At 37.9% G+C, this 23363-nt stretch overlaps 1 protein-coding gene and 1 non-coding gene across 6 annotated transcripts in view; one reads left to right on the top strand and one right to left on the bottom strand.

The window, feature by feature from the left end:
- Positions 1-23363, bottom strand: part of CDKAL1 (CDK5 regulatory subunit associated protein 1 like 1) — a 684969-nt gene that overhangs the window by 516812 nt on the left and 144794 nt on the right. The window lies entirely within an intron of this gene.
- On the top strand, positions 17640-17745 carry LOC132232063 (U6 spliceosomal RNA). Its single transcript, XR_009452226.1, has one exon. It is a non-coding gene; the product is annotated as a U6 spliceosomal RNA (small nuclear RNA).

The following is a 23363-nucleotide window of genomic DNA, read 5'->3' as shown; positions in this document are numbered from 1 at the left end:
TCATTCTTTCATATATCCATTTGTAAAACTGTGAAGAGAAAGTTTGTGGTTTTAAAAAGTCAGAATAATACATTAACAGATGGTTTTTAAAAGTTAAAATAATACATTAATAGAAAACAAGCAATACATCAGCTTCCTTTCTTTTCTTCTTTCTTTTAATCCTCATCTGAGGATATTTTTGCATTGATTTTTAGAGCGAGTGGAAGAGAGAGGGAAAGACAGAGAGAAATGTCAATGTGAGAGAAACATTGACATTTGGTTGCCTCCTGACCCTTAGGTCTGCAGGCCGACGCTCTATCCACTGAGCCAAACCAGCTAGGGCTCAGCTTCCTTTCTGTCACCTCCAGTTTGTAGTGTTCAAAAATTACAACTGCACACATCAAAATCCTGAATAATGACCAAATCACTTACATTAAAGCCTCTAATAGAAAAAAATTAACAATAAGTTAATTTTTTCAAGTTAGTCTTTTTTTTCAATAATTTTTTCAATAAGTTAGTCTTTCAAGAACTGAAAGACTCTGTAAGATGAAAGGGGTTTAAGGGGTAGTTCTGAGCAACTGCCCATGTCTTCTAAAGAATAACAAAACTTATGATCATGACAGTAGGACTTTGCTTTTTACACTACTTAGGCCTTTCCAGAGCAACTTTCACACGTATCATAGACTACCCTGCGATCCGCAGGAAGAACCTATGAGTTAAAGGTGGGATTCTTACTTTAAAAATAAGGAGGAGGTTCAGGGAAGCAAGGTGGAAAATAGGATACAAGAATGAGATTGGTCTCTACCACTTAGCAAAAAGGTAAACCTAGAGTACTCCCTTAAAAAACAGAATACATGTAGGAGATCTGGGCCTGCTGACGAAGAATGAGACCTCACTTTAAAATCTGAACCCTAAAACAGTCTCACCTCAGTTCGCTTTCATTAGAGTGCTAGGCCTAGCGTTGCACACAAGCTGAACTATTTCACACTAGAAGGAATAAGTGTACAACTACTCTCCAGTGCTGGAAGCCACTGGATGCTGAAGACAGGTGATGAGAACACTGGAATAAGTGGAACCATCCTCTCTCTCTACTATGTCAGTTAAAAAATAAGAGAACTAAACAAGTCCAAGGTGTAAGATTTCTAAATTTCAAATCATTATACTCAAAGGAGGGGTGGGTGATGTATTCTGATTTATGCCATACAAGGCTCAGTGAAATCAACTCTCCCTATTTACATAAAATATATGTGGGCATAGATTGCTAGCCACCATAACAAAAATAATAGCTGAGGAAAAAATATATTTCTTAAGTATTATTTAGAAAATAAACATTTTATATTGCTTCAAGATGGCTTCTCCCCATTAAGATTCTCAGCAGATGATCTTGTTTCTTATTGCACTGAAAAATAGAAGAAATCAGAACAGAGCAGCTGTTTCTTTCCACCACCGTATCTATCAAACTACCTGCTCTGTATCAACATACAGTCATGTCCTGCATAACGATGAACTGCATGCATGACGGTGGTCCTGTAAAATGACAATGGGACTAAAATATTCCATCACCTGGTGATGGTGTAGCTCAACCACTGCTCACGTGTCTGTGGTGATGCTGGTGTAAACACACCTATGGCTGCCAGCTGTATAAAAGTACTGCACATACCATTATGGAACATACTACTTGATGATAATGAATGACTGCAATGGTTTATGTATTTACTATTCTATATTTTTTAATTTTCCCACTGTCTCATTAACTTTTTCAGTTTATTTATTCAAATCTGAATACAAATAGGTTCATAAACTGCAACTAGTCAATATGCTCTTAAGTCTTTTTAATCACTAGGTTCCTATTCTATCTATCTATCTATCTATCTATCTATCTATCTATCTCTCTCTCTCTCTTCTAAAAAAAAAATTACTTACTGAAGAAACTGAGTTGGTTGTTCTATAAACTTTCCTAGAATCTGGAATATGCAAATTACATTCCTATGGTACCATTTACCCTATTTCGCCCCTCACCTTATGCTATACTATAGTTGTATTATTATTTTAGAATGCACTCTTTCTACTATTAAAAAATATAGTTTGCTGTAAAACCATGTGACATGTTAGGCTGGCAGCAGCCTCACACCTGTCGTGTTTACTGCATCTCTTGACTGCATCATTTTCTTCTGTGCTTGATTTAATCTCATGTTGTTTTGTACAGCAGCATGCTGTACAGGTGTGTAGCCTGGGAGCAACAGGCTATACCACACAGCTAGGTGTGTAGTAGGCTATGGCATCTAGGTTTGTGTACTAGTAAGTGCACTCAATAATGTTCACACAATGATAAAATTAACTAATGATACATTTCTCAGAACATAGCCACATTGTTAAAATGTGTATAACTGTGCTTGTCTGCCTCCTGTGAAAACAGATCAACTGCCTTACTCTCACGTAAATCTATTACTTCTGCCTGTGTGCTAGCATCCCGGTCCCTCTTGAGTACCCTCCTCCTGTAATAACCCTTTGTAATTACCCTTTCCTTCTACTAAGCAAATTTCCCTCTATAGTGGATCATATCCAATAGCATACAAATTTTCAGTGACATCCCATCTTAAAAATACAAAACAAGAACTCTTCTTTGTTTCTATGCCTTCCCCCACTCTGCTCTAGCTCCATTTCTGCTCCCCTTTATAACAAACCTCCTATAAAATGCAATTTGTACTGTCTCACTTCCTTGCCTCTCATTTTGTTTTAAATCCACTCAAATAAGTTTTATATCCCCTCCTCTTCACTGAAACTGCTCATCAAGAACAACCACGAGTTCCCTCGACAAATCCAATGGATCAATTCTCAGTCTTCATCTGGCTCAGTCTCTGAGCAGCACTTACACAGCTGATTACTCCCTCTTCTTGAAACACATCCTTCCCTTGGCTTCTGAGACAAAACAATCCTGCTTGCTTCTACCTCGACTGAGCCTCCTCTGCTGGCTCCTATTCCTTGATTTTGTACTTCTCTGTATTCCCTAATTCTCTAGGTGATCCTCATCAGTCCCATGGCTTTATATACCAGGAGGATGACTCACAGCTTCATATCTCAAGCCCTAACCACATATATACCACATATCAAGTCAGGTATCCTGCAAACATCTCAAGTTAAGCATGATTCAAACAGAATTTCTGATTTCTTACTCCCATACCCATCCTACGCAAAACAAATGGAAGAAAAACTCCTCTATTCCTTCTCATCTCAGATAAATGGTACCAATATATGCCTGATTATCAACCCCTCTTCTAACCAAGCCCTACAAAACAAAAACTAGGAGTACCCTTGATCACTCTTTTTTTCCTCACATTCCATGTTCAATCTACCAAAATAAAGGGTACTAACTCTGCCTTTAAAACACAATTTAAACCCTTGCTTGTACTTCTGTCCACAGCATAATAATTTTAAGGCTCATCTGCCAGCTGTTCACAAAGTTTTGCACTGGCACAAATGTTACCTTTTCCAAAAGGCTTTCCTTACCATCCTACTCTACTCTTCCTATTATCTTACTAAAATCGTGCACTAGAGGGGTGAAGAGGGAGGGGGGCTTTAGCCCAGCCTGCGCCCTCTCACAAGCAGGCCTAAGCTGGCAGACAGACATCCCCGAGGGGTTCTTAGCACTGCCGCAGAGGCGGGAGAGGCTCCCACCACTGCAGCTGGACTCGCCAGCCATGAGCCCAGCTTCTGACTGAGCGGGGCTCCCATTGGTGGGAGCGCACTGACCACCAGGAGGAAGCTCCTGCATTGAGCACCTGCCCCCTGGTGGTCAGTGTGCATCATAGCAACCGGTCGTTCTGCCATTCAGTCAATTTGCATATTAGGGTTTTATTATATAGGATGCCTGTCTTATTTTCTCATCATCAAATCTATTAAAACCTGAAATACAGTCTTTTATTTTTAAATTTTTGTTTATTTACTTCTTACTCCGCCTCTACAAAGCTGAGAAACTCTCTTAATCAACAAGGGCTGACCACTGCAAATTTAGATCTTAGGTTTTCCTCTTATTGTCCCTATAGCAGCCAATATGTTTCCCCATCGTAGACTGTATTATATTTATCACTGTTCTCAATTTCTCTTGGTTTATGTGCATTTACTCCTACTAGATTCTAAGCAACATGGTGTTTTCACTATTGCTGGCCAACTCAGATCCCTCCTCCCAACCCACCTCTTATATTCTTGCTAGCAGAGACCTGATTTTGTTTGTTATTCATCCTATGAGGCACTATGCTCAGGAAAGAGCCTCTTTACCCCAAAGTCCCAAAGTAGGTAACAAATAGTCTGAGTCAGTTATGATGTCCTCATTTTCCTCACTAGTGAATAATTTTTAGATCTCAGTTTGGGACCCAATTATAGTCAATGGTATATAGCAGACCTTTTGGGAACGGTCCTCCTCCCTACTAAAAAGAGAATTATGAGAATCAGTCCTCTCACTACTGGCTGTCATCATGCCTGCATATCATATCAGAAACTATTGCTACAGCAAGAATGTTGCCAGGAACAAACAGAATTGCAGCATGAAACGGTGGAAGGCCCCTGTGTCAAAGAAGACATGCTAAGTCATGAAATTAATTAACCTAAACTGTCCTTGTCCATCTCCAGACCTCTTGTTATGTGAGAGACTAGAGGCCCGGTACATGGGATTCATGCACTGGTGAGGGGGCATGGCCTGCGGGGATCAGCCCACTGTGGGAGCGCCACTCATCCCCGTCAGCCGAGTGGCTGTGGACCTTCCCTCTGAGTGGCTGCTCCCGCTGTGGGAGCACAGCTCATCCCGATCAGCTGAGTGGAACTCCCATTGTGGAAGCACACTGACCACCAGGGAGCAGCTCCTACGTTGAGCGTCTGCCCCCTGGTGGTCAGTGCACATCATAGCAACTGGTTGACTGGTCGTTCCGCCAGTTACTGGGCTTTTATTATATAGGATGATAAAACCCTTATGGTTCAACTAACTTTTGCTGAGACTTCTACTACTTAAAGGCAAAGGTATGCAAAAGGAAATAGCTCCGTTCATCAAAACATCCTATATAATAAAAGGCTAATAAGCAAATTGTCCCCTCAACTGGGAGTTCAACCAGGAGTTCAACTAGGAGTTCGACCAGGGGGCAGGGGCAACCAGCCAACCACCCGTGGCCCTTCCCCCTGGCCAGCCCTGTCCCTGATTGGCCCCAATTGGCCACCCCACCCTGATCAGGGGTAGGGCCTGCCTGCCAACTGCCCAAGGCCCCTCCCCCTGGCCAGCCCTGCCCCTGATCAGCCCCCACCCCAATTGGGGGCAGAGTCGGCCAGCCAACCACCTATAACCCCTCCCCTAAAAGCCCCCTCTTACTGGCCCCACCCACCCTGATTGTGAGCAGGGCCAATCAGCCCACTGCCTAAGGCCCCTCCCCCTGGCCCAATCGGCCCCAATCAGGTAGGCCAGCGGGATCCCACCCATGCACATATTCATGTACTGGGCCTCTAGTATTAGTATAAATGGTAAAGCCAAACATATTTCCTGCTTCTATTTGACTCCAGTGTCCATATTATCATTACACTATACTACCAGAATTTCAACCCACTCTTTTTAATGAATTACAGGTGGCCTAGGGAATCTATGCTTCTGCATTTTATCTACAAACTTATTAGTTTGACACCATTCCAAATGCCCAATGCCACAGACACTCATCTTTGGCTAATGGGGTACTAGAAGTATTGGAGAAATGTTATATGCTTATATCTGCAAAATATTTGCCTTTCTTATGATTAATTAACATGCATAATTCAAAACAGAAATACTCTTTTCTACAGTCGCTACATGTACTGAGAACAGAATATCTATTTGTGTCTCACAACTTAACAATTCTTTTTAGCTCCCCTCCTTGTTCAAGTAATTTAAATCACATATAATCTTAATTCTACTAAAAAGCCACACCTCTAAGAGAAAGGGGTATGCCACTAAGTTCCCAGGAAAGGAGCAGTTACAACCAATAAAGAACAAAAGACATTTTCAGAAAACTAAAGGGGAACTCGTTTACAAATAAAGAAGTAAGGGTTCACAGAGGTTGAATATTTTATTAGAAATCACAGTTAGGGCCAGAACAAGAACCAATTCCTAATTCTCTGCAATTTCATAATGCTTCCAGGGTGCTTATCAAACATTTACTGAGAATTCTTAGCCAAACAAAAATAATCCATTACTGTATGTTCAAGTAAATCAAAAACCTTTTAGTAAGTTAAGGTGACAGATGCACATTACCTTATATATTGACTTTTTATTTTTTAAGTAAGCTTCACTATGTCCTAGCTATCATTTCTACTTTTCCAGTCAACAAGATTTCATTTTATTTAAATAATTTAAGTATACCGATTGTTATCAGTGCAAACACACTTAAGGAGGAGTGATAGTTCTTATTTTTACATATCTACATTCTACTTTATAAGAACAATGTAGCATATCATTTTTATTAAAAACTTGGGCAAAAAAAGTTGTCACTTTTTTACTTAAAGGTTATAATTTCTCTAATGAAGCAATTATCATGATAATGTTTTCTTCATCCAGCATCCTCTTGGTTATGAACCTAATTATTCTAGGAAGTCTTAGCTTGGAGCTCAGGAAATCAACAATCTTTAAGAAATTTATTTATAAAGGTTAATCACATGGGATTTAGCAAGTGTTGGTTTAATGTCAACATCTATTTCACTTGAGATGATTAGTCCAAACCAATTGCTATAATTCCACCTCCTATCCCAATATTCAGGAAAGAGTAGTCCAAAGCCAATTTGGATCAATGATACACGAAGAAAGCCTTGCTCGGGTCTTCAAAGAGAGAAAAGGCAGTCTCTTTCCAACTATATGTAAACAAGGAAAATATGGACTCAATTGTTGTTCCTGTGCTCATAACCACAGAAAAGAACCAGCTTTAAAGATGAAGCCAAGAGAGGAAAAGAATGAACAAAAAACTGGGTTTCTTATGGCAACACTGAATTCAATCAACCCACTCTGAAGCCTTTTTGGACTTGTGAGAATAATCCACTTCCTTATTGTATAAGTGAGCTTCAATTGAGATTTTTGTTACTTGCAGCAAAAAGAATCTTCACTGGTAAAGTAGTAAAACCAAGTCTAGGGGACAATAAGAACCATAAAGGGGAGAGACTATAAACCTTGAGTATTATAAGAAGAAACACTCCAAAGCACTTTCTCTCTCATTAAATGGTTCAATTACCACCCAAAATTCAGGGATTTCCTACAGAGCAAAAGAACCACAAGACTCTCCATAACTAAGATCTGATTTTGTAAACTATCAGGAGACTAAAGCATTTCTATTTATTTCTTAAAAACAATTATTACCCCAATCAATTTAATAATATAAAAACTTTTTTTAAAAAGTCAGTTACTAGGCACCAAACTCACTTCCAGACTCTGTGGACATGACTAAACAAAGCAGAATGCCTGTCCTTGAAGCTACATTGCAATACAGAGAGAAAAATAATTAACAAGTAAGTACATATCTTCCTCCTAGATTTAGTTCTACAGTATAAAAATCATGAAATACCCAAGCAAGTTATATCATGACCAGTAACTGAACATTATGAACAACTAGGGTGGAAACAAACAAGACTTCATGAAATGCTTTCACTCAAGTGAAAATAAAGTTTGAGGCAAGACCTGAGAACATGAAGAAAAACTAATTGTATGCATATATGCATAACCCATGGACACAGACAAGGGTGGTAAAGGCCTGGGGTGGTGGTTGGGCTAGAAGAGATCAATGGGGGAACGGAGGGGGGTCAGAATGGGACATATGTAATGCTTTCAACAATAAAGATTATAAAAATTTTACAAAAGGAGGAGGAGGAGGAGGAGGAGGAGGAGGAGGAGGAGGAGGAGGAGGAGGAGATGACCAAAAGAAAGAAACTGGACCAAAATTGTAGAAGAGGGAAAAAAAGGGTCCAGAAAAAAAAACAAGATTATGAAAACATCAGAAAACATCAGGACACATATACTCAGAATGAAAAATAGGAATTTAAACAGCATCTTTTTCAACTCTTTCTCATTAGAAACAAGACAGAACAAATGGGATGATAAGCCAATTAACAAGGTCTAGACCCCACGATCTTTTAACACCTCTTTTTTTTAAAACATATCTCAGACTAGAAAAAAACACCAAAGTTCCCAGCCCACATCATATACCACTAGTCCCTCTAAACCACAGATAACTTTCCAAAACCACCACACTGTAACCCCTGATCCAGGTTGGAGCTAAATTCAAGTCTCATGAGATGGACACAGGGCAAGAAATACTTTTTATGACCTCATATACAAAAGGAGATAAATTCCTGTTGCCTTTTCTGTGTCTTATATGTAATTAATTAGGACTTGTAAAGAGAGGGAAAATTTTTTAAAAGAAAGAAAATATTAAAGTGATAAACACAAAATTTGTAATTAGCATTACAAGTTATCCAAAACTTCATTATTTCCTTAGTAGGAAAGTCTCTGACTAGGTATATCAGACAACTGAATTGAATGCCATGGCTTATTTTCCCAGAAGAAATATAAAGAATTGCTAAGTAGCTATTGAAGTGTTTAACAATTTCAAGTAACAAAGAAAAGTAAATAAGTTACTGGGATAAGTCATAAGCACTTGACTAAATGGCTCACTCTTATAGTATGTAATTTAAATTATTTTAGACACAATCAACAGCAATTACAATTTTCAAGTGTTTTCCCTACCCTTATAGTACATTATATATTAAAATGGTTTCAGAATGCACATCACTTCAGGAAAGCCAGAAACTTGGCCTGGAAGACAGAAAAATAGAGAAAATTTTTAACCCCAAACTGCTTTAAATGAACATAATAAAAGATCTTTGGTAGGAAGCTTTAAGGTTTTTTTTAATACAAATAGTAATTCAATTTTTAAATGTTGAGTGTTTATTTTGTATGAGGCACCATACTGGCCACAGTTAATGCAATTTAAATACAGGAATCATCCTTAAATACATATGAAATTCTTGGCTATCCTTGATCATAGAGGAGAGTAAAAATGGCCATACCTTATAAACAGAGTGACCATATGTCTTTGTCTATGCCTCTTATGCCAGCATAATTATTACAGGCTCTCTGTCATACTCAAAAGTGTCCCTGGATAGTCACTGAATTACAGTTACCCCACCAGAGTGAGTAAGCAGACAGGTGCTATGTGGTAGCTAGTTACCATAATGCCAAATACTACTAGATTTCTTTTTTATGTTGTAGATAAGAATAGGCTCCTGCCAGATAAAATGTAAAGACTCAGATGTTATATCAACACGATAAAAGCATTCTGTGATTGCTGAATAATAACTTTAAAAGGGATTTGTTTTCTTAATTCAAACACCCAGTAGTCAAATACTCCATCATTCTGTGCTCCCAGATTAATGGTTGCAACTAACCCAAGCAGATCTCAACAGCCACATGACCAACGAAAGGACCAAAACACTGGGGCCACTTGCCAGACTGTCACAAGAACAAAGGCCTAGCAGGTGGCCATCCACTGCTCCAAATTAAATCATGCCGCACAGAACATTATCTTCATCATTGTATAATGTTGTTTTTGTGTAATGTTACTCCTCATATCCAATTTTCAAAATTAAGACAAAATTGTTTTTAACGACAGGCCAACCACAATAGGAAATAGCACAATGATCCAAATAACATTGTTCAAGACTGAGTGAAAAGGGCCCTTCCCAGGTCACAGAAGTAATCACCGAACCCTACCCACCCGTCACCCCAATATTTGTTCAATGAAGCACTGCAGTATCTGGAACAAATCCTGAGGCCTAGTTAAACACCAGGTGGTATACTAGGGTAATTTTTTTAAGTAACAGATGGCTCAAACTTTTCATCTTTATGACATGCAGCGCAGGACTTATGCAAGTAAAACTGTCTTCCAAGTACTTTATACAAGCAATACAATTACTCATGTGACTCATCGCTTCACATCATAGAGAGCAGCAGGTGAGACAGATGCTGTGCTCCTGGGTTATTTATTACTTTGTACAACAGATAAATGACACATATAAACACAGATATACATGTATATTTAAATATAGCTATAGATTTGATGGTATTGTTTCCTCTGTTGTAAAATTAGGGGGCTAAGTTAACTAAGTCAAACACTTTGGTTTGAGTAAATAAAAGTAAAATGTTGCAAATCTGAAATAAAGTCAGAGTAAGGAAGAAGGTGTGCCCAGTTTCATTAAAATTTAAAAGTAGAAAATAGACAGAAGCTGGTTGGGTCAGCCTATCAGCATCTGATCACTACCTCAAATACACACACACACACACACACACACACACACACACACACACACTAATGTAAAGCAAAGGAAGTTAGAATAAGTGATTTTTTCCCCCCTTTCCTTCCTTTTTTCCCTCATCACACAACCCTCCGGCCAATGTTCAGCACCAAAGAGCCCCACATTAGGTACAGCTAGTGAGAGAGTTGTGTATCACTAGATACAGCAGCACAATTAAGGCAAAGGCAAAGGGATCCTCACAGGAAGCAGCACGTGGTTTTAGGTAGAGAAAGTCCACCTGTCCCAAATGGCATTTCCTGGCCTTCACCACCTCCTACTGCTCTGTAAAGTGAGGAGCAAATGGGTGGTAAGGGACATGACTTTCCCCACCACATCAGCTTTCTTGTGGCTGATAATTATGGGCATGAGTACCTTCAGGTAAGACTTGCTACCCTGGAAGAGCTGGTGACAAGAGTAAATGTTTGGCGACAGCAATAACTGTCTCACCTGTAGATCCAAATTATAAAACAACTCTATGATCACAGACTGTCTTACCCACACAGGGGACAAAGGGACACAGGTAGCAAATAGAAAAGTAATTCTAAGCTGACTCAAGGAGTGTGCTGCTGAAACAAGTGTACCAAGGAAAATAAACACGATAGATAGATTTTTACTGGAAATTAGATCTGCTCAAAACTTCCACCATAGTCCTCTGAGACCCATGAAATATATAGAGACTCCTAATACATTTTAGGTTTGCCTGAAAATCAAATTACCATGTATATTATTGCTTCTGAGTAAAAATGAGTCCTGAATTTTAGCAAATTCTGCAGAAGAACTTTTTAAACCCAACCTATTTACGTGCAGGGTCCTTCCTGGTGAAATACTTGTCTGAATGCTACACATTTAATTTGTCTTGTCTTTCTATGGCATATCAATATCATTACTAACTGCTGCATCTCAAAAAACCTGTACTATTTCAAATATAGTAGCTTTAATAGTTGTGATTGATGGTGTTCTTTATAAAATGTGTATTTCCGTGTAATATTATTAAACCAAAAACAAATTTTCACTTATTGATACCTACCTGTGTTAAAAGTAAATCACCATAAAAATATGCTCAGTGATAAAATAAAGCACTATGTAAATATTGTCATTTGTAAAATAAAAAATAAGTCAATTATTTTTAAATATGTACTTTTGTTAAAGCATATTATATAAGCCCTTAGTTAATTAGTTCATACTTGATGTCAGCTACCTAACATTCCTCACAATTATAAATACATTGATCAGTGTTCCTACAATTTCAGGAACTTGACCATTTTGTACAACACTTCCAAGAAAAATTAACACTTAGAATACAGCTGACTTTTAAATTTACAAGTATTAATTATCATTCTGCTTCTATCCTCCACTTAACCCTAGTACAATTAAAAATTATTGCAGGCTATTCACATTTTAATTGAATGTGAATTGTTATTTTCATTTTAGTCAAGCTTCTGACCCATTTATTTTAAACCTGATATTCATTGCAAATTAACCAAATGGCCACCCTGTAATGGGTAGGGGCACACCATAAATTCAACAACTTATACCGGTCTCAGGGCACTAGACTATACCATGTAGAATTCCATTTTGAAAGAGAAAATCATAAGGAGATTCACAGAAGTGATATTTAATTTGAGGAACAATGAACAAATTAACTCTATTATATCCTGAGTTCTGGTTTAGAGAAATCTTCCATAGATTCTTATATTCTGGTCTACACTGCTGCCACTTCATATAGAATTTACCTGGTCCTATGTGGCTTTACCTCTATTATACATTCAGAGCCATCCATTAGGCAAAAAGCAAACTTACCTCCTACCATTCTCCCTCTGGCTCCTACACCAACCACACAGCCTCCCCTTGCTATTCCCTAGACAACCAAGCACGCTACTACCCCTGTGCTTTTTCAATGCTATTTCCTCTGCTGGGGATGTTCTTTCCTCAAATATCACCACTGCTCATTACTGTACTCATTCAGGTCTCTGCTCAAATTTGATCTTATCAGAGAAATTTTTCTTGAACATGCTTTCCAAAATAGCATCCCCCATCTCTCCAAAGACCTTGCTTTCATTTTCTTCATAGCATTTGTTAACCAACTTACATGTTATCTCTCTTTTCCAACTAATGTTGGATAAGCTATGTGTAAAGCTACATTTAAATGTAAGCTCCATAAAAGACGAAAATTTGCTTTATTCACTGCTTTATCCCCATGACTTAAAAGAGCACTTGGTACAGCTCACTAAATAATTAAGTCCATGAATGTTTGTTTATTGTTTTTCCCCTTGCCAGGTCAGCTAAGTATTCTGTTTTATTCAGTGCTGAACTCCCAGTGCTGAGAACAGTGTTAACTCTTGAGACACTCACCATGCTGAATGAATCTCACAATACACACCTGCTATTTTCAAATGTTATCAAAATTAAAAGCAAGAAAGACATAAGTTTATTCATGTTTAACTTGATCATTAAATGAAAGTTCACTATTTCCCCAATAACTAAAACTTTTAGCTGTCTTCAACATTTAAATTAATAACGAAATGGACCATATGTACACATTTGTTCATTAAATATATTCCCAAAAATATTGTGTAAAATTAATTAAATAACATTATACTCTTCCCTCCAAAAAGCTGTAGCCCAAAACATAACAAAAATTTTATTTTACTAATTTTTACTATTACATCATTTTTTTACCAACTATATTACTTCATATTTTCCTGTTAACTTATTATAATCCTCACCAGAAATAGCTATAGTCAATGGCATAATAAAATTGTAGACCAACTGTAATCTTTATAAACATTATAAACTTTCATTCCATTCAAATGAAACAATAACTCTATAAATACTTGCAAAATAACCTATATATATATATATATATATATATATATATATATATATATATATATATATATCACCAACCATATGTCTAATTCCCTTTGTTTTAAATAAAAATTAACTTAGAGTACATAGAGGGCTGTTTTTTCTCTTTTGGATAAAATCATCTATACCAAGAGTCAGCACATTTTTTTCTATAAAGTATCGGATAATAAATATTTCAAATTTCAAGGGCCATATGATCTCTGTCACAACTATTCAACTCTGCCCTTACACTGTGAAAGCAGCCATGGAAAGTATATGTAAACTAATGGGTGCAACTATGTTCCAATAAAATTTCATTTACAAAAACAAGCAGCGTGCTAGATTTGTCCTGCAGGCCATAGTTTGCAAACCCCTAGTCTACTCCACTCCTTTTCTAATAACTTTATTTAACAAAGCTCAGAACCACCCAATTTATGAGTTAGCTATGTGCCAAAAGTCAACTTACAATGGAGGTGGGTGTTTTTTATTAATTTTTCATATATTTTACTAGTGAGATTCTTAGACAAATTCAATTCAACTCTACTCCAGTTCTTCTCTCTCCTCCTATCTAGAAACAAAGAAAGAGCATACTTATTCCATAGATTCTGGGTCATAAGAATTGAAACACCAGAGTACAGAGACGTGTCAGAGAAGGAGGGAGAAGAGAACCATTTCTTTTGTCCTATCTAGGAAAATTTTAATTTCTGGGATCCTCCTACTTCCTTTGTCCATTTTGTCAAGGGTCTCATTGCCATCAGTCCCTCTTAAGTCACCTACTATGGCACTATATCATGATTTGCCCTCTTTTTTCTTTTTTCTCCCTGTCGGGAAATCAAACCTTAAATATTTTAAAGCCCAACAGTAAGTCCTGTAGCTCTTTCTCTTCATATGCCCAGAGCTTTAAAAATGTCTATATTCCTTTTGTTTGTTTGTTTGTTTGTTTGTTTTATTAATCCTTACCCAGTATTTTTCCATTGATTTTTAGAAAGAGTGGAAGGGAGAAAGAGAGACAGAAACATTGCTTGGTTTCCTCCCACATGTGCAGGATCAATCCTGCAACCAGGTATGTGTTCCTGACCAGAATCCCCATGCCCTTGACCAGAAACCCAGACCCTTCAGTCCGCAGGCCGATACTCTATCCACTGAGCCAAACGGGCTAGGTCTCTATATTCCTTTTTTAATCAAACTCTCATCCTTCAATAAAGCTGATTTCTACACACACACAAAAAAAAAAATGATGAGAAAAACTGATTAAACTAAAACATATTAATATGTAAGTTAAAGGACTAGTAATCATTCAGAAAATTCCTAACCTATTCCAGGTCCTAGGATATCTACTTTACTAAGGGTGGTTGGGGGACCATAACCCTAAGTTCTAGTGGATATAGTTCTCATAATAGTGAAGAGAAAACACAGGCACTAGATGAAATAAGAGGTAGAGAGCATGGAGGGAACATAGCACAAGGCAAATCAATGGTAACTGGATCAAGGCTCTACAAATCTCTCCTAAAAACTGTCCTTTTCTCCAGGTTTGTCCACTCTTAAACCCACACATCTTCTAGTCCAAGGGTCATTAACTCAAATGTCTACAGGTAAGTAAGGGAAGTGAATAAACAATAGAGAATTATAAGGACTGGAGAAAGCCGAGTAGAAAGGGGCAGCTGCTACTCAGTTCCAACCAATTGCAGGAATGCAGGCCCAGGGTTGCCATATCATCAGATTTTCCAAAAAAGTCAGAAATACATTTTTAAATTTAAAATTGTCAAAATTTTAAAATATTATGCAAGCCAAAGAAACCCCATCTACAGGTTAGATCGGGCCCACAAGTCATCAGCCTTTTAATTCTGTCCTGGCAGAACCCTGTCCTTTGTAAACTTTCCGGGTAACAATGTGGTACGTGGAGGGGCTGTGGCAGCAAGCAGCCTTCTTTACAGAGCAGCAACAAATCAGGTCATTCTGAGTCAGGGAACTGCCTAATGGAATCTGAGATGATAAAATGTCATTAGAAATAGCATTACTCTCCATACAGACCTAGAAAAGCACAATTCAGGTATTCCCAAGATATAAATAATTAAATTGCTTTCCTCTTCACAAAAGTCAGATATGCTCATAAGATTAAAAGTTAAAATGTTTTAGAAGTAGATGTCATATGTAACAAAAACAAAAAAACCAGACCACCCTCCTTAGGTATTATTGCTGTATACCATTTGGTGTTGAGTGATTTATTTCAGTCAACATGTGAGTCCATTTTAAAACTCATCAACACAAGTTCCATCTGGCCCTGAAGCTGTACAAAAGGTGACTCAATGGGCAGTTTTCTTTCTCAATATTCTGTATACGTTTCTCCCTTTGCAACTGATATCTAGTCCCAATCAGTAGAATCTTTCTGTAATAGAGGTGAATTTCATACTATAAAACAAATCTGAGCTTGCCAGAAAAGTAAGGCTACTTAACTCAGGTCAGACCTGCCACAGGCCAGGCCTGCCAGCTGCTGTGCAACTCCTGTTCTAGTTTCTGCCCAGGCCTGTAATTATTTACAGTTTTGCACCTGTCAAAATCTTGAAACAATGGCTTTCCTTGTTTCTCAGGGTTTATAGACAGTTAAATGTACTCAGCTTAAAAACTGAACGCGTAAAGCACACATGTTAAAGGGGTCATTATCCGTGAGTTTTTACAATTTTTAACATAAGTAAAATAGAAATGAAGGGGGAAACATAAATTAGGTTTTGATGGTTAATAAATAAAACATTAAAGTAGCTGTTCTCAGTCTTCATGAATATAGGAATTATCTATGTGTTGTTAAAAAAAAAAATGCTTAATACAAAAGGCAGGCCTCCAATATCAGAACTTAGAAATTGAGTGATGACTACATCTTTAACATTTGGTTTAGAAAATATGTTTTTAAAAATATCAAGTAAAAATAACACAATAATATAATGAACCATAACCATCATATTAAAAGACTGATCAGTATTACTACAATTCAATCTATATTGGGGGGAGGGGCTATTAAATAATTTAGTAGACAGGTAAGATTAAACTACTAAGTAAGTCAAAAGAAGGAAAGATAAATGATGCTGAAAGTAGTTCTCTGGGCTACCCTACCACTCACTAAGAGAAATGAGTCTTCTCACTACAGCTGATTCTGCAACTGAGAGAGACTGAGAGCTGTGGCTGGCTGAGCTTTTATTCTTTCTCCTAAGTTATGCAACTCTATCCAGAAGGTGTGTATTTCTTTAAGAAATCAGCAGCTCTGAGTAAACAGGGTACATCTGGTGAACACATGTCCACGTACAGGTAAACACATGATTTCAGTAATTACTTCCAACACCATCTGTCAAGCAGGTAGTTCAAAACCTACTCAACAGGAAGGCAGTTTAAAGTAATTTTTAAGCAAGTACTCTTCTCATCTGCTTAATAAAAATAAAGATCAAAATATAACCTAAAAACCTGTCTGCTCTATCCCGAACTTACCCAGGCCAGAGGCAGGCAGGTTCATTCTTGTAACTAAAAAAGATGATAATCCTACATTGGCTAAGAAATACATGAATCTGATTAATTATCCTCCAAAGAAAGTTTCCTATGATTAAAAATGGCAGTAATTTATTCATTACTAATCAATAACTAACAAGACTAGTCTCTGTAACACATTAAAGTGTGCCACCTGTCTGCAAAACACATCACCATTAATTAAGGAATAAACTACTCTAGTGACAAATGCTTTCAAGTGTTTCTCAGTATCATTAACTCAGCTTGAAAAACATAAACCTTAATGCAAAAGAGCGCAGGGAAAGAAAAAATATAGCAGCAGAGGAAAAGAAAAAAATATCCAATTAAAAATTTTTCTGACTTCTAAAGATTGGTTGAGAGACTTTGAAAAGATTATTGCAATTTGACCTTGATGAATATCTATATACCATTGGCCTGTTCATTTCTCTGATTTATATCAGTCAAATGTTAAAATAAATACAACCAACTCTCAAACATCCAAAGTGATGTATGACAGGAAAACCAAAGGCTGAATTCCCCCAAATAAATTTAAATTTTTCTTTTAGATTCAGTTCCCTCGCCTAATCTTTACCACAATTTTTACCAGGGCAGAAGTGACTGACTTAAATTCCACCTTCTTGTTCTCCCCATTTCTCCCTGCTGAGATCAAAATATTAAAAGCAAAAGTATTTGTATCTACTCCTGATGTGATATAGTAAGAATAGTACTTCACTTCTGAAATCTTCCTCCTAAAAACCCATAACCCTACTCTAAATATGAGAAAAACATCAGACAAATGCAAACTAAAGGACATTCCACTAAACAGCTGATATTCTACAAAAAAGTATTCCTTAAAAGTGTCAAAAACAAGGATCATCTGACAAACTGTCACAGATTAGATGGGACAAAGAAGACAGGACAATTAACTGCACTGCGGTACCCTGGATGAGATCTTGGAACAGAAAAAGGACATTAGGGACGTGCTCGCTTCGGCAGCACATATACTAAAATTGGAAAGATACTGAGAAGATTAGCATGGCTGTGCGCAAGGATGACATGCAAATTCGTGAAGCGTTCCATATTTGAAAAAAAGAAAAAGGACATTAGGGGAAAACTAGTAAAATCTGAATGAAGTGCGGTATTTACCAGTAGTTAACAGTAATGTACCAATGTTAATTTCTTAGATGTAATATCCTATACAATAAAAGCCTAATATTCTAAGGAGCTCATTAACTCATATTACTCTGTCAACTCAATGCAAAAAATCGGCCGAGAGACAGCTGGTATCTCAAAAAACTCGTTAGTCGGGACACTCGTAAGTCAAGGCCCCACTATACAATTAAATTAATTCACTTGACATTACAGATATCACACCCAAAGCAGAAACCAAAATTTAAAGTCATTATTTTCAAACAATAAGGCACAATGCCCACTTCTGGATTTCAAACAATTTTACTTAAAGATGTAAATGATCTGCACATGTCAGTGGAGTTTGGTTTTGTTTTTAAAATGAAACCCGTTTATTTCAGCCATGTTTTACAGGATCTTTCCGCTGGTTTTTGTACTACGTCTTGTAGCTCCCAATTCATCAAACCCTGGAGCACAGTGACCAACTGAATTTTTCTTCCCTTTGCATCCGCTAATGATTTTTTTTTCCATCTTGAATGAAATGGTACAAGAAAATAACATTCTATATAGTCATGAGAAATACTGCTACAGGTCAGATTATCATCTCAGTAGTCAAGTTTCTGGTAAAGCAATATACAGAAATATTTTTTAATCCTCATGAGGAAACATGGAAAATGCTGAATTTATTACAAATGAACATTATGAAAAATAACTGCTGAGTATCCACTTCATACAAAATGTTCAATATATACTGCTTGAATCAAGTCCTACCTGGGAAAAACTGGAAAGAAAGTAAGCAGCAGACAGGGTAGGGTCATTGACTACTTATTTAAAAATTAATGAGTCCTCGCTGGTGTTGCTTGGTGTTTAGGGTGCAGGCCTGCACACCAGACTGATTCCTGACCCCAGACAGGGTGGAATGAGGAAAGCAACTAATAGATGTGTCTCTCTCACATTGATGTTTCTCTCCTCTCTCCTATCTCTCCTCTTCACTCTCTCTCCTCCTCTCTCTCTTTCTCTTCCTCTCTCCCTCCCCCCTTCCCTTTCACTCTCTGAAAATCAATAGAGTAAATATATGAGGATTAACGAGAAAAAAAAAGTCAATGAAAGAGTTATCTCCCATTGACACAAATGCTATCATCTTTCAGTTTAACATCTATTATATTTTTTAGAAATTTAAGAGATATTTTGTCATTAATTTTGTTAAAATATGTATTTTTATTTTTTTAAATATATTTTATTGATTTTTTACAGAGAGGAAGGGAGAGGGATAGAGAGTTAGAAACATCTGTCCGCAACCAAGGTACATGCCCTTGACCGGAATCGAACCTGGGACCCTTGAGTCCGCAGGCAGACGCTCTATCCACTGAGCCAAACCGGTTAGGGCGAAATATGTATTTTTAAACTATTAAATATAAAAACTCGAACACTGTTCTCTAATCCAAGTATGAAATAATGAATAGAGGGAAAAAAAGTTCAAAGTAAAAATGTCTGTATACTAGCTTCAGAGAGACAACCAAAGCAAAGGGTCTTTCTACTTGTTAGGCTACCTTCTAATTTTTGTTTTCTAAAAGACTGATCTTATTTCCTATACTAATTTCACATAGCTTTAGCTATCTGATTTCTTAAAGAATCCATAGTCTAACCTTAAAATCTCTAGAGCCTTGGAACTCTAGATAACCTCTCAAAATCAGTCTGTATGAAAGGGAGGAGGGCCCATCATTTTGGGGGTCTCCCAAAGTTTTGCTCCCTTGCTCCTAGCTGGCCAGCAAATGCTGAATGCCTCTGGGGCCAGAGCTGAAAAGAAACTTAGCAGCACTCAAGAAATGTGGCAGTGGCTTTTTCAGGTCTATTTTTAAAATATCAATGAATCCAAATCCACTTATATGAGGAACCTGGAAGTTAAATTCAGAAAGACAGAAAGCAGAATAGTGACTATCAGGGACTTGGGGGAGGGGAAGTTATTGCTTCATGGGTACAGAGTTTTAGTTCTGAATGATGAAAAAGTTCTGGAAATGGACAGTAGTGATGGCTGCACAGCAATGTGAATGTACTTAATGACACTGAACTGTATACTTAAAAATGGTTAAAATAGTAAATTTTATATTATGTATATTTTACCACAAGAAAAAAAATACTCCCTCTGTCGCATAATAATAGTAGCAAGTGAATATTTAAGCAGGAATTATTGGCGAATGCAGCTGTAAGTTATGTTGTAGCACAAAACTGCGAAGCCTTCAATCAAAATCAATGTTTTATGACATATGTCATTTGTTTTGACACATTTTTCAATTTTTAGGTTAATCTAATTATTACGAATTATAACTATTTTTCTAATTTCATCCGCTGATCAAAATCAATTGTTTTATTTCAGTTGAATTATCAACCCATTGTAAAAGTAAGATTAAAAAAAGAGAATTTTCAAGCAAAGATCGAGTTGCAACTGTCCAGTTCTTGATGCATCAAAAGAAAAAGGAAAAGTTGCAGAAAGGTGCAATTAAGTTAGCTGCAAAACAATTTAAGTGCAACAGAATGACCATATCAAGAATTTGGAAACGTACTTCCAAAAATAATTGTCAAGGAGAATCTTATGCTAATGTTGATTCTTTGATAAAACAAAGCTGTGGACGTAAATGCAAAGATTATGGAGAACAACTTGAAAAACTTAGACATATTCCTCTTAGCAGAAGAGGCACCATATTAGCCTTTGATAATATTTCTCCCGAAATACTGGATAATACGTTTCTGTCACTTCAGCAAGTTATGCTGGAAGCAATGAAGAACGATGGCTCCAATAATTTTAAGCTCACGCATATAGGGAAAGCAAAGTTTCGCAGCCAAGGGATCCTACCTACAAGTTTAAAATGCAGTAACGAAATTATTGAAAAATCCAGAAACTATCTGAACACTCAAAATAAAAATTAGGAGTACTATTTTTAATTTATTGTTTACTTTAATCTAGTTTTTTGAAAATAAATGTTGCGTTCTATATTTACTTTCTTTTGCTACTATTATTATGGGACAAATTACATTCATCAACTGCTACTATTATTATGGGGCAGAAGGAATATCCTATATAATAAAAGCCTAATATGCAAATCAACCAAACGGCGGAATGACGGGTTGCTATGATGTGCACTGGCCACCAGGGGGCAGATGCTCAATGCAGGAGTTGCCCCATGGTCGTCAGTACACTCCCTCATAGGGCAGGTCCACAACCACTCCCATAGTGGGCCAATCCCCACCAGTGCACAAATCCTGTGCACTGGGATATATATATATATATATATATATATATGAAAACCAAGATGGCTGCCCACAGCACCATGCAGATGGGTGGCATCCACAGTATATCGGCATGGCCAGAGAAAAGGAAAAGAACAAAAGAATGATGGACGTAGCAGGAACAGATATCAAGAAACTGGTACAGCTGATTTAGCAAACATGGAGAAACCAATGTACTGATGTAGAAAATCACTTCCTCTGATCATAAACTGACATCTGAGCTCAGCCCTAAAGGAGAAAACAGTGTGTCTTTATGAACATCTGGATGGACCTATAACCTCAGCAGTCCTACAGGATGATTTTGATAGGAAGTCCTGCACCCATGTGGGAAAAAAGGGGGAATTTACAAAGAAGAAATCCATCAGATGGCCCACTTTCCTAGATGCCTTTTAAGAAACAATTCTGGGTATTACTATCAGTATCCAATTTTGTGTAGAACCATGAAAACATCCAGGTCTGAGGCGCTGGACAACTTGACTCTTTCCCCCGAAAGACACAGTCCTAGAAAATATACACTACAAATATATCTTTCAAAATTACTGGCTGGAAAAGGAGCAGCCCTGCATTCCAGCCATTGTGCACTTTTCACTAGAGGTGAAAGCAGTGAAACAGCCATTATTCTGATTTTTCTGTATTTCAGTACATTGGGATCATGACATACCTCATTACCTTCATGGGCTTAGAGATTGGGAGAAGGGCCTGTCATCAGTGTAGCTATGGTTCCTGTAACCTCTACAGAGTTGATGCTTCCTAGCAAAATTAATATAAACAAGACAATATGCAAAAGATGTGGGAACAGAACCTTCTCTGCACAACTCAAAGAATGGCACCTGGATGCACAGGTAGAGATGTCCATTCTTCTCCTTCTGTGGAATGGAACTGACAGAGGTTTTCCTGGACCCAGAATGAAAATTTTGACTCTTATAAAAGTAGCCAGCAGGTGCTCAGAAAGACTTGTGTCAAACATGACAAGTCACAAGTTATTTAACCTAGGAATCTTTCTGAATCAAGCAACCCCAAGATCAACTATAACTAGGTCTCATAAGAAGCTTTTATTATTAGACTTTAATCATCCTTATTAAATGGCAAAACATGACAAGTGAAGACAGAATATTCTTATGGTCCTGACCTTCCAGAAAGCCATAGGCAAGGAAGTAAGGCTGTTGTTGTGGACAGTGCTGGGTATATGAAGTATATTAACTAAGAAGAACATTGGTTAATGAAGAAGGCCATCTATCTGAAAAGAGAGTTTGGTCATTTGTCCTGTTCTTCACTCTGATTCTGGGAAAGATGAAAATGACTGTTCATCCTCTTGATAAAACACACAAAAAAGTTCATATAGTTGGAGCTCTGAAAGTTGAGTCTCAAAGGGATTTCAGTGACCTAGAATTGAATAACAAGAATTACTTTGTCTTAGCTGGTTTGGCTCCATAGATAGCCAGCCTGAAGGGTCCCAGGTTTGATTCTGGTCAAGGGCACATGCCTGGGTTGCGGGCTCAATCCCCAGTGTGGGGTGTGCAGGAGGCAGCCAATCAGTGATTGTCACTCATCATAGATGTTTCTATCTCTCTCCCTCTCCCTTCCTCTCTGAAATTAATAAAAAATATTAAAAAAAAAGAATTACCTTAACTGGGTAAATTATCAGAAAAAATAAATGCACAATCTATATATATAAAAAGCCAGCAACCAGAATGCCATAATGACTGGAACAACTGGTTGCTATGACGCCCACTGTGACCAGCGAACCAGCCCAATAGGCCTCTCCCACCCCAATCGAGGGCAGGGCAGCAGGCCAATCCCCAGAGACCCTCACCCTGGCCGGCCCCGCCCCTGATCACCCCCCTACCCCAATAGAGTGCAAGGCCAGCTGGCCAACCTCCTGCAGCCCCTCCCCAAGGCCGGCCCCACCCCCGATGGGCCCCCACCACCCTATCAGCCCCCAGTCCCTCCCTCCAGACAGCCCCGCCCCTGATTGTCCCCCCATGCCAATTAGGGGTGGGGCCCACCAGCCCAATGCCCTTGGCCCCTCCCCGCAGCCAGCCCAGCCCTGATCAGGCCCTGATCAGGCGGGCTGGCTGGACTCACCCATGCATGAATTTGTGCACTGGGCCTCTAGTTAAAATATAATTGTCAAATAAATGAGAAGGGAGGAAGAAAAGTGAGAGGCTGTCTTTAGAATCTGAAGGCCACCCCCTCTGGCAGCATCTGAGACGTGACCTCTTGCTCCAGAGAAAGTTCTGGCTCTCTCTCAACTTCTCAACACTACTGAGAGCTCCCATCCTCACTTAATT

Source organism: Myotis daubentonii, chromosome 3 (genome assembly GCF_963259705.1).
Source record: "Myotis daubentonii chromosome 3, mMyoDau2.1, whole genome shotgun sequence".
NCBI classification, from domain to species: Eukaryota; Metazoa; Chordata; class Mammalia; order Chiroptera; family Vespertilionidae; genus Myotis; species Myotis daubentonii.
The sequence above is the reverse complement of the archived record's forward strand: the minus strand, read 5'-3'. Positions and strand labels throughout refer to the sequence as shown.